The following is a 13570-nucleotide window of genomic DNA, read 5'->3' on the forward strand; positions in this document are numbered from 1 at the left end:
CCCGTGTCTGCGTGGGTTTCCTCCGGGTGCTCCGGTTTCCTCCCACAGTCCAAAGATGTGCAGGGTCAGGTGAATTGGCCATACTAAATTGCCCGTCGTGTTAGGTAAGGGGTAAATGTAGGGGTATGGGTGGGTTTCGCTTCGGCGGGTCGGTGTGGACTTGTAGGGCCGAAGGGCCTGTTTCCACACTGTAATCTAATCTAATCTAAAAAAAAGTTACCTCAGAGGTTCCTGTCCAGTACCTCAAGCAGTGGTTCCTATTTTTGATATTTCAATTATTTATGTGGAGAAGTCGGCCAAGCTGGGCAAGCGGATGAACTGAGGCAATGTAACTAATCCCATTTTCGAGTTCAGATAGGAAGAGGAAGAAGTTTGTGTGCACAAATTTCTAGAGGTGTCACAAGACGTTGAGAATAACTGCTTAAAAATGAAGTACTGTGAGCTTCTGAACTTTAAGATCTCCAAGAAAATATGGAGGGAAAGACCATGGCCTAATGGTATTATCACTAGTTATTAATCCAGAAACTCAACTAATGTTCTGGGGACATGAGGTGCTGCAAATCCTGCCACGGTAGAATTTGAATTCAGTAAAGCTTTTTGTAATTTACATAAATGATTTATGTGTGAATATTAGTGATGTAGTGGGCAGTGAAGAAAGTTATCTCAGAGTACAATGAAAGCCTGATCAGATGGGTCGAGGAGTGTGAGGTTTTGGGCAAGCAAATCAGGGCAGGACATGCACACTTAATAGTAATATCAGTGGGAGTGTTGCCTACTAAAGAGACCTTGGAGTGCAGGTTCATAGTTCCTTGAAAGTAGAGTCGCAGGTAGACAGTATGTTGACAAAAGTGATCTGTTCCCTTGCCTTTATTGATCAGTGCATTGAATATAGGAATTAGGATGATATAGCTATATAGGACATTGTTTAAACCACTGTTAGAATATCCAATTCTGGTTCCCCAGTTTAAAGGAAGTTTTTTTGAAAAAATTCATTCATGAGATGATCGCTGACTAGGTCTGTATTTATTGTCCATCCCAAATTGCTCAGAGCACAAGTAAGAGTTTCTACTGGTCTGGAGTCACATGCAGGCCAGACCAGGTAAGGATTGCAGGTTCCTTCCTAGAGAACATGAGTCATTAAGATGGATTTTTCGCAAAATGTGTCAATGGATTCAGCGTCATCATGAGACTCTTAATTCCGCTCTCTGTGGTGGGATTCAAACCCAGATCCCCTGAAGATTACCTAGGTCACTGGATTAACAAACCAGCAATTAAATTTAGGGCGGCACGGTGGCACAGTGGTTAGCACTGCTGCCTCACAGTGCCAGAGACCCGGGTTCAATTCCCGCCTCAGGCGACTGACTGTGTGGAGTTTGCACATTCTCCCCGTGTCTGCGTGGGTTTCCTCCGGGTGCTCCGGTTTCCTCCCACAGTCCAAAGATGTGCAGGTCAGGTGAATTGGCCATGCTAAATTGCCCGTAGTGTTAGGTAAGGGGTAAATGTAGGGGTATGGGTGGTTTGCGCTTCGGCGGGGCGGTGTGGACTTGTTGGGCCGAAGGGCCTGTTTACACACTGTAAAGTAATCTAATCTAATCTAAAGCACAAGGCCATTGTCTCCTCATGCTGTTGAGCATGAAAGGCTTCAGAAAATATTTACAAGGATGTTGGTAGAATTGGAGGGTTGGAACTACAGGGAGAGTCTGAATAGTGGGGCTATTTTCTCTGGAGTGTGGGAGGCTGAGGGAGCTATAGGAGTTTATAAAATCTTGAGGAAGCATGGATAGAATGAATAACCAAGGTCTTTTTCCCAGGGTAGAGGGGTCCAAACTTAAAGGGCTTAAGTTTCAGGTAAGACAGGGAAAGACATAAAAGACCTAAGTGGCAACTTACTCAAGCAGAGGGTAATGCATATATGGAATGAGCTGCCAGAGGAAGTGGTGGAGGCAATATTTAAAATTCATCTGAATGGGTGCATGAATTGGAAGGATTTAGATGAATGTGGGCCAAATGTTAGCAAATGGGATTAGGTGAATTTAGTATACCTTGTTGGCATGCATGAGTTGGTCGAAAGGATCTCGAACCGTGCGAGATTACAACTCTATAGTTGCAATCTGAAAGTCAGGCTCTACTGGCAGCCATGAAACCATTGTCGATTGTCAGACAGATATCTGGTTCACTGATGTTATTTAGGGAAGGAAACCTGCCATCCTTACTTGTATGGCCTACATGTGACTCCAGATGCACAGCAATGTAGTTTCCTCTCAACAGCCTCTATGCAATGAGGAATTGGTAATAAATGCTGGCCTAGCCAGAGCTCTCCACATTTCATGACTGAATAAGAAAAAAAATACAATATTCCTATGTTAAAATACAAAACACTCTGGATGTGGAAGATCGGAAATTAATACTGAAAATGCTGGAGAAACTCTGCATCTCTAGCAGTAAGAGTCAAATATGGCGCTTCAGAATTGAGAGCTAAAAAGCCAAATGAAATAGAAGAATTGAACTCGAGATGAGTTAAGAGTATCTGCTCTTGACACCAAAATAACATTTGACTGAGTGTGGCAACAAGGGAAACAAAAATGAAGTCAATGATATGGGGTGTCCATCAACCGAGGACAATGGTTGCTTTTATTTGAGGTCAAATATCTCAGTCTGACCACGTTGCTACAGGAGCTTCTCAGAGTAATGTCCTAAAACCAAATGCCTTAAGTTGATTCATGAATGACCAGTTCTCTGTCAAAAGAACATTATGGACATATTACCTAAAGATTGCATGATGTTTAGCACCATTCACAATTCCTCATACATTGAAGTAGTCCTATCCAACAGGCAGTAAAACTGGACCATATCCAGGCATGAGTGGCAAGAAGTAGTCAAGCCAGGAATGACCATATTCATGAAGAGAAAATCTAACCATCTCCCTTTGACTATCAATGATTCTACTATCAATGAGTTCTCCAATATCCACATTCTGGGTATTTCTAGTGAACAGAAAATGAAGTGGAGAAGCCATGCAAATACTGATGCCTAAAGAATAGGTTAGAGGCTACAAATTCTAAAGCAGACAACTCACTTCTTAATTCTCCAAACACTGGTCATCATCACTAATCAGAAATATGCTGAAATAGCCTGTATTTTCTTTCAGCCAAAAGAAAGTATTGTGGTGAACTTGGTGGTGGAAAGTTGCTCAGTTGCGCGTGACAGCACTTATGGGTAAAAAGGAAAATAAAAGGTGCAGACTTGAAGGAACAAGATCAGTTTCGATCTGCAGCAAAGTAAATGAAGCCTGGAAACAGTTATTATTTCCTGACATTTTTACTGTTTACTGTTGCCTGTAATGAGTGACTGTGAAACTGAACAATTAGTGTGTAAGTCATCCATGTCTTTGGCAAAGAATGGAAAGAATTTGGAAGGAAGGAACTTGGAGAACAAAGGATTTTGAGGATCCAGAATAGCACCTCATCAAGAAGCATGGCTGGTGGTTATTGAATTGCATTTTCCGAGCGTATTTTCCCTGAACCATAATGCTTGCTGTAACTTCCATTGTCTTTTTTTTAGATATGTGCATGTTTTTGAAGGCAGTTAAGTTTTATCAGGTGAAGGTATGTGTCCACAGTTCATAGTTTTATTTACTTTTTTTGAGAACTCATTTATTTCTTAAAATCAGTAGTCTTGTTGAGTACAGGAAGGCAAATTTGGAGCTGTGTGTACATTGCTTAGATCAGAGTGGGTCTTTAAATTTTCAACAATGTTTTTTTATGTTTCAGTGAGAGACCACCTCATTCAAACAAAAGCAAAACAAGATTTGATCGAACAAGCCAGTTTTCAGTCTGAGATCTGACTTGTCCCATAACAACATCAATTGAGATTAAAACACATGTATAGCTGAGGATGTTTGCAAGAAAAATCTATAATTCAGCATCTATAATTCTTCAGTTATTTGAAATCTGGAGAAGTATCTCATTCATACTAAGGAAACATTAGCAACTCATCTCCAAGTTGTTCTCCATTGTTTTGCTTATTAATTATTTAATTTTAAATTTGACTATATGTTTCACCATGCTCTTCAATTGTTCCCTGAACTTGGACTGAATCACCCCATAAATAAATGCATTTGAACAACAATTTAAACTGAGCAGCATAACTGCAACATCTGCAAAGATATGCATCGAATTATTGTAATATTCAGGACTAATTCCAGTAATGACAAAATACAAGAAATCTATAATATATAAAAGCCACAGGAGTATGAAGCTGCCAGATATGCTGAAGAGTAGCACCATAGACTTCCTTCTATTCTCCATCTCTCGGTCATGGCAATTCTGTCCTTTGCTCTGATCCCTCAGTGCCTTCCGGACTTGACTGGTCACTAATATGTATCTGACTGTCAGAGTGTTGAACAACAGAATTAAAGCATACGGGATTAATGGAGTTATGACCTTATCAAACCAGTTAAATGCCACCCATGCAGGATCAGTGAAGAAGCTTGGCTTTAAACTGCAGAACCAGGGTATATTGTCAATTATTGCTCTATGTTCAATGGTGAAGTAGAAGGAAATATCTTTCAAGCAGAGAAGAATGCAGATAGTTGTCTGAACCAGCACTGCAATTTTTCCACTGCAATATTTTGTTTTCAGCTTCTGGCAACAAATGGCCACAAATCGATCAAAGGAGAAAGTGACAGTAAGCCAGACTGAACATTCTGAGGATGCATAAATCAGGACAAAGTTAATATTACACACAGGGGTGATGTTGAGGAATGATCCTGGGAAATAATATGATTTAATTCTCCATAGTATAAATGCAGTGATAACAACCAGTAGATCCGCTGTTGCCATGGCTATCAGATAACGAGTGGTGCAGGTGGAGAGTCCACACTTTCCTCGTGATAGAATCAAAATTGCTAATAAATTAACTACAAGACAGATAAAAGAAACAAACTGAATATTACTGATAAATCATTATCTATGTTGACCTGGGAAGTCAGACATTTTATATGTAGAATAATAGATTGGGAAGGGGAAAGACTAAATATTGATGGAAAAAAAAGGACAACATAACCTTGTTAAAGGAGCAGCATCGTCACAACATCAATGTTTAGAATTGGGGAAAAGGTAGACAAACAGCTGCACCCCAAAATATGATGACAATATTAACATTTGAAAAAGGTAAAAAAAAAAGAGTTTGCCTGAGCTACAGGATTAATCCTGTCAGCCAGAGTTTTCTTCATTTCATTACAAATTCCAGACAAAGATACCCAAGATTATAACAGGAAATGACTCCGGCAACAACCCAAGATCACACTCTTAGAAAGTGGATTATGTGGCTAATCCAAAACCCTGTGTTTGGACGTCCTGGGGATTCAGTAGGACAATTGAAGATTAGTCAAGAGAAACATGAAGCTCATTATTCTAGAGTGCATGGTAAGAGATAATACAAAGGGGAAAATTAGAGATTTAAATCAATTAATCAAGTTAGAAAAAAGAGGAATCTGTGAATTCAAATTATTAAACAAATTCTATAAAACAAAAATTCTATAAACAGATATATAAATGTAGCACTATAACAGAAATAGGTTTAATACTGGATAGACAGTTCAAGATAGAGAGCTGGCAGACATACTAAAGGATCGTTTGTTTGACCTTGGACGGTACGAGAGACCTAAAGATATATGATCATATTAATGAATAACAAGACTAGCAATAAGATAAAAGTATTATATATAAAAAGAGGATATATGGGAATAAAATAAACAAACTAAACGAGGAAATAAAGACTGTGGTTTTCACAGGTTTCAGTTGAAAAGAACCTAGACAAGATGTAGCAGTTATAATGCTTCACATACTTAACAAGATATAGCATAGAGGACTAACACACAGATAAAATAATTCCTGTACTTAAGAAAGAGGAATAAATATGCGTAGAGAATTACAGACCAGTGAGCCTAATTTTGATGATAGGAAAATAATGGAATTCATAAGGAATGAAATGAAGATTATCTAAAAATAGGAAGTATTACAATTAATAAAATGGCTTTCAAAAGGGAGAGCCCAACTTATCTGTAGAAGCATAGAAAAAGGAGCAGAAGTAGGTCATTCGGCCCTTAGAGCCTACAACGTCATTCAATATGGTCATGACTGATCATCCAACTCAGTATCTTGCTTGTGCTTTCTCCCCTTCCTTTTGATCACTTCCGTCCTAAGAAATATACGTAACTTCTTCTTGAAATCATTCAATGTCAGTAAGATTTCCTACTAACTGAATTAAAGGCAACTTGTGGTCATTTACCTACAACAATTTACTATTGTATTTTTAAAAGGAACTTGGAATTTTCCCCACTCTAATGTAAGACTGACTAATTCCCTGTTTTTTCTCTCTATATATTTTAAAAAACTAGATGGTATACATTAACCTTGAACCTTGATTAACCTCGAATCCATCGGAACTATTCCAGAGTCAATAGAACTTTGAAAGATGACCACCAATGCATTGAACATTTCTGTGACCACTTCCTTAAGCGTTCTTTGATGTATATCAACAGGGTCTGGAGATTCATTGTTCTTTAATCCCATCAATTTCAGCTCTGATCTCCAGCATCTGCAGCCCTCACTTTCTCCTCAACCCCATCAATTACCCTAACAACATTTCCCTACTAAAACTGACTTTCTTCAGTGCGTTCTTCTCATTAGGCACTGTGCTCCACAACATTTTTGGGAGTTTATTGAGTATCCTTCATAAAGGCAGAATCAAAGTATGTACTTAATTGGTCTGCCATCTCTTCATTACCAATTATAACTTCTGCTTTTGGCTGTCAGGGGCTTCCATTTGTCATCACTTACTCTTGTTCTTCTATTCACATATCTATAGATATTTTTACAATTTGTATGAATGTTCCCAAAAAGTTTACTCCTGTACTATATTATCCTCCATCTTAATAAAATGATAATACCATAAGGATAGGTGCAGGAGTAGGCTGTTTGGTCCCTCAAACCTGCTCCACCATTCAATAGGATCATGGCTGATCTGGCATTCCTCATGTCCATTTTTCTATCATTTCCCGTAACTCTTAACTCTCATACTGATAAAGACATCTTATCTTTAAATATCCATAAGGACTCTCCCAACACAGCATTCTGTTGCTTGCCTGACCAAAACTTTTTGTTAAAACAGTGACAGAGATAACAGAAGATATGGCTTATCTGGGTTTTTTAATCATCCTTGGTATTGTGCACAAGAGTGGATGAATGAGTAAAATGAGAGAATGTGGAGTCACGGGGCAAATGGCAGATCAGGATGGAATCATTGCTTTTCACAATATACATTAATGATCAGGCAGTGCATCCAAAAACTAAAGGGTGGAGATTTAAGGTCAGAGGGATCAGTTGTAAAAGAGACCTAGGAGACAACTATATCATGCAGAGGCTGGTGCATATATGGAATGAGCTGACAGAGGAAGTGTGGAGGCGAGTAAACTTACAACAGCTAAAAGGCATCTGGATGGATAGTTGAATAGGAAAGGTTTACAGGGACATTGTCAAAATACTGGCAAATGAGATTAGATTAATTTAGGATATCTGGTCAGCATGGACGAGTCGGATCCAAAGGTCGGATTCTGTGCTGTACAACTCTATGACTCTAATGGTTTTGATACTGGAATCAAGAACACAGTTTCTAAATTTGCAGCTGTCAAATAATTAAGGGGAAGCTCGACAAGTATGTGAGGGAGAACAGAGTAGGTGGCCATGACAGCAGGCATTGATGAGAAAGGAAGCAAGGAACCTTGAAAGAAGAAATAATATTTACATTGTCTGTTTGGAACAAATTCCCACTTTCGTTGTGCTGTATGTGTGATGTCATCAATATTTACTTTGAAAGCATCATCAACAGCAAAATGCTTACCCTTTGTTGTTGATTATGTCTGAAAGGGAAGGCGGCAGTTTCATTGAGAAAAAAGCAACGCAAACAAAACAAAGAGAACAATTCCAGGGACTGACCAATTTCAATACTGACTCTCTGAGTGTCTCCTGTACTGATCACTGACTCGGCTGTACATAATGTACCACTAAAGGAAACAAGTCGAAGACAATCAATGAGACTGAGAGTTATGAACATGTTTATTGTCTTTCGAAGCAAATGAACAAAACTGGAAATGTAATTCAGGATGTTTAACTTAAAAAAAAGTGCCACTGATCCGAATCTGATCAGATAAAAAGCATAATTATTAATCAAGACTAAAATGACAGAATGATTCCCTATCACTGATTTACAGATTTCAACTCTAAGAAAAAAATTCCAGAAAGAACAAAAAAGGAATAAAGAAATCTTTTTTTCACTCCAGGAACTGACTCAATCTCCGAAAAATGCAAGAGTGACAGATACTTACCAGGAACACCAATTATAGCAAGAATTGTGTAGTATGCTTTCTTGATGCTGAAAAATATTTCCATATTTTTCTTTGTGATGTGATCTGTCCCTTGCTGCTGCCGACAATCCCTGTAAATTGGACTCTGAAGCAATATATTTGCAAAACCTTCTATTTTTAGTCTTTGGGACCTCCGTAGGGGAATTGACATTACGGGATTGCTCAATATAGTTTCTTTAGTGATAATGAGAACCTGGTAATTATTTTAAATAATTATAATGCCAGGTATTACTTATTTGTTAGATTGAATAAGCGAATCAAAGAAACTAAACAACTTTCATTTCATGAATTTGTTAGCTGAAATTACAAGCTGTAATCAACTAGCGATGGTATTAATCAGCTCTTCAGCGTGCACAAGAGGCCAGAATTTAAGGAAATCTGATAACTTGGAAGGATTTGGGACTCAAGATAAGAGCAGATTTGAAGATTTGAGACAAAGTTTGACCAAAATTTGACAGAGTAGAAATTAAAAACATAACTGAGGCCTGAGAGAAAGAAATATTTGGGGGAAAAGAAGTTCTATTGCTACAGGAGCAAGGAATCTGCTTGTACTATTAAATGACGTCAGTTATGGAGGAAAATGAGACATGAAATGAAAATAAAAGAAATGGTTGATATGAGGGTTCAGAATATGAGTGAGCCGATAGACTGAGCAAATTATTTTTTAATATTCAGTCACAGAATATGGATGTCACTGGCCAGCCCAGTGTTTAGTACCCATTCCTCATCACCCAGAGGGCAATTGAGAGTCAATCACATTGCTGTTGGACCAGAGTCACATGTTGGCCAGATGGGTAAAGATGGCCAAGTTCCTAAATCCAAAATGGTTTTAGATTTAAAGATCATTAGTAAATCAGAAGGGTTTTTCCTACACTCAGAATAGACACCCATACACATATAAGTCTATGGGGTGAATTTGAATTTGCAGAATTATATTTGCAGATACATTCTTTTTTGCTCAAAAAGTGCACAGTCTGCAGGCAGTCAATGCAGGTAATCAATCCATGTAATATTTTATGAATTCTTATTTTGGAAATAGCACATGTCTGATTCAAGATTGGGATACATACAGACGGACTCTAACCTCACAGCTTTAATGCATTGTCTGAGCTGAAATGCCACCCTTTTTTAAAATATAAAACCTTGCTTTCTTGAGAATGCGACTAAAAAGAAGTTCTGGGATTTACGTATTAATGAACTGAAACCTGCAACCCATTCCAAAAGACGAAAGACTTAACAACAGTCTAGGTTTGTTCAATATAGCATTTCACTGTCATCTTTTGTGATAAATTCTGCGTCTTTTGATTCTTTTTCAAAGTTACCAAATGAAGGATCAGCAGTCCAAAAGCTAGTGCTTCCAAATAAACCTGTTGGATGAAAACTTAGTGTTGTGTGATTTTTAACTACGTCCACCCCAGTCCAACATCGGCACCTCCACATCATGATAAAAGGGCATTGAATTATCATCACAGACAAAATAAGCACTTCCTCAGTACTAACTCTCTGACAATGAAGCACTCCCTTATTACTTAATTTCTGACAGTGCGGCACTCCCTCAGTACTGACTCTCTGAACTTTCAGCACTCCCTCAACATTGACCCTCTGAAGCACTCCCTCAGTACTGACCCTCTGATATTTCGGCCCTCCCTCAGCATTGACCCTCTGACAGTGCAGCACTCCCTCAACACTGACCCTTTGACAGTGCAGCAGTCCCTCAGTACTGTCCCTCTGACAATGTAACATTCCTTCAGTATTGACCCTCTGACAGTGCTGCACTCCTTCAGTACTGACTCTCTGACAGTGCAACATTCCCTCAGCACTGACCTTCTGATAGTGCAGCACTCCCTCAGTACTGGCCCTCTGACAATGCATCAATCCATCACTACTGACCTACTGACAGTGCAGCACTAGTACTGAAGATTGGACAGTACAGCAATCTGTTACTACTGATGCCACGACAGTGTTAGCGTTGCCTCAACATTGACGTTCCCATAATTCATGATTCCTCAGTGTTCTACCTCTGTTAATGCAATACTTCCCAATGATGCCCTTGTGACAGAGTAACCCTGTCCAAGGAGTACTGTGAGAAAGTGAGGACTGCAGATGCTGAAGACCAGAGTTGAAAAATGTGGTGCTGGAAAAACACAGCAGGCCAGACAGCATCCGAGGAGCAGGAGAATCGACGTTTCGGGCATAAGCCCTTCTTCAGGAATGAGATTCCAAGGAGTACTGTGAGCAGTTTTGCTCCCCTTAGTTCAGGAAAGATGTCATTTCACTGGAGGCCAATGAAGAGAAGATTCAATGGAATAATCGCTTTCGGCAATAAAGTCTAAACTCTAGTAACTGGATTTTAGAAGAACGAGAGGTGATTTCATTAAACATGTCTGATTTTTAAGGGCTTAACATGGTAAATGTTAAATGGATGGTTCCCCGCATGGAAGAGTCTAGGAGTAGAGGACTGAGTCTCAGAATAAGGCAAAGCAAATCTGAGACTCAGATGAGGACAAACTTCTTCTCGAGGAGGATTGTGATTGCTTGGAACTCCTTTCTGCAGAGAACTATGGGGGCAGTGTCCTTATTTATATTTCAATCTAGGATAGAGAGATTAATGATCAATCAGGGAACAAGGCTTATAGGGAAAGTGCAGGAAAGTGGAAGTGAGAAATATTGGTTTGCTCATTTTGTTAATGAATGGTTGTGAGGTTTGATGCGCCAAATGGCCTACTCCTATTCCTGTTTCTCATTCTCTTAAAACTGATAGTAACAGGCTCCACTATCAATAATAATTCTGCATCTGGTGACAGCATGTTAATGGGCATTACATTTGCTGAAATAAGCATATCATGCTGTATTTCAAAAATGGTTTTCTTATTTCAGTTTGAATTCTGGTAAAATACAAATACGTTTCTGACCACATGGAACAGGGATCATCTCTGAGTCATAGAAATTGACAACATACCATTCAACCACTGTCAAAGTGCTACGCTGCCTCATTTCCACTTCTCAGCACTTGGTGTTTAGCTTGGAAATTTAGGACATTTCAAGTGTATATTCAATTATTATTTAAAAATACAATTAGGATGCTTGCCTTTGTCACCCTTCATGTTTAGGTTTCTAGACTTCCAAAATGCTCTCTGTGCAAACATCTTTCTCAATTCCCCTTTAATCGCCCAGATTGCTGATATTAATTTGTTCAAGGATGTCTGTCTTTGTCTCCATTCATTCTACATCATCAGGAATTGCACTCACCTCCATCCAATTTCTCTGCAGCATCTTCTGTTCCATACAAAGTCTGAAAATCTTATCCTCCCCTTCTGAATATGCTTTGGCCCTGGCGAGTCCTCATGAATCTCCACTATACTCACTCCCATATTAGCACATCACTCCCATGCCAGGCACTGTGTGCAGAATCTATGGTCCAGCTCTTAGTTCATTTTGCTCTTGCATTAAATTCCTGCTATCTCCAGGCAGTTCCCAGCTTATGAACATGTTTCAGAGTATGTTTGTAAGTCAATAAGTTGGAAACAATGTGGTACTGTGAAAGTACAAGTGAACATTTACATGCCAGCTCCTTCAACTTCTGAGTAACATAGGATATCTTGCAAGTAAGATCACACATTCCATATTCATAAGTCAATCATGAGCTGGAAAGGTTCTTCCCATGGATTTTAATTATCTTCACTGGCAATGGTGTATAAGCTGTTATACAACCCATTATGCGGTTATACGTACTTATTTTCATGCAGTCATCAATCTCATTCCATTCTAAGATATTTTCCTCAATACTATTCCCCAATATTTTTCCCAATGCTGTAATTCTGTACAAAACTTCTGTTGTGACATTGTATTAAATACTTGTTGAAAATCCAATTACAGAAAAAGCATGTGCATCTCTCTACCCACTGTATCAACTTTAAAATGTGTACAAATCTATCAGATATAGTCCTTCTAACAAATGTATAGATTTAAACTTTTAGACTGGGCTTTCATATCATCCACAGGCTTCTTCTCACATTCTGCTGCTCTTTCCGCATTGTTGTTTTTATTTTCCCTATTTCTCCCAATCTGAGGGATTTGCCTTATGCTATGCTTTTATTGTAGTTCTTTCTTTAGCTTTGATTCTGTGTCATACTCATATAGGTAATGCTAAGTATTTGTTGGTAATCTATTGGTGAAAGCCCTGTTGAGAAATAAAGAGCATTATGCTGAGGGAAGATTGTACTTTTGTACATCCACACTAGTTGATGGCAAAGGATAATTACTCTGTTTCTCAGGTGTCAGCCATTTTCTGATTCATTATTACGGACAATGTATTGATGAAATCAGGGGCAACATTTCTGATGGATAAGTTAATCAAGGTTTGGCAGTTAATTGACAGGATCTGCTAACTGGTGCACTTTCCATGGCCAAACCTCTAAGAATCAGAGTCCAGTTACTTAATAACCATCCCGTCATCCCTTGTCTAGTCCTGTTAGTCTCATTTCTATGAGATCTCTCCTCATTCTTCTAAGTTCTCGTGTATTTAGCCCGAAATGATGCAGTCTCTCTTCAGAGCGATTCCACATGTGGAAGAATTCAAACCTCAACGCCATAAATGCAAAGCATTACTAATAGATCCCTTGGAGGTCATCAGGAGCAGACTTGTCGGGTGGTTACAACGTGGAACTAGCTTCCATGGGGAGTTGATGAGGCAAGTTGTTTAAATGCTTTCAAAGTAAAACAAGAGAATGTTTATTTGGAAAAGGGGAGGGACTGATGAACTGAATAATTGAGATGGCGTCAATGGGATGAAGTTAGTTCTACAAGCAGAATAAAATTTAAGACAGAGCAGATTGTTTACCTGGCCATTTCTCTTCTCGACATTGTCTATTAAATAAAATTCTCTGTATCTGTATATGTCGAGGAAGATCCAAATTTTGAAGTTACAAAAGACCTGCTCCACTGAGCTAACTCATAATAGAATACCTCAAATATAATGCAGTGATCCAGTGGCATTGCCTGGCAGGAAATATTGGTTTGCAGCATTGTTATGACATTGTCACAGCACACATGACAAGTGAATCAACTGTTGCTATGCACTGCGGATAGTCAGTGGTTCAAATGTAGAGACACCCAGTAACTTTTTTCCTTTTTATTTTTTGTCTG

The 13570-nt window shown here is 38.8% G+C and overlaps 1 pseudogene; it reads right to left on the bottom strand.

Moving 5' to 3' along the window:
• Positions 1 to 3983: 3983 nt before the first annotated feature.
• Positions 3984 to 8533, bottom strand: LOC148140659 (putative G protein-coupled receptor 139; annotated as a pseudogene).
• Between the last annotated feature and the right edge of the window lie 5037 nt (positions 8534 to 13570).

Source organism: Chiloscyllium plagiosum, unplaced genomic scaffold (genome assembly GCF_037043375.1).
Source record: "Chiloscyllium plagiosum isolate Xiang-an unplaced genomic scaffold, Cpla_swu_hap1 HiC_scaffold_35, whole genome shotgun sequence".
In the NCBI taxonomy this organism is placed as follows: domain Eukaryota; kingdom Metazoa; phylum Chordata; class Chondrichthyes; order Orectolobiformes; family Hemiscylliidae; genus Chiloscyllium; species Chiloscyllium plagiosum.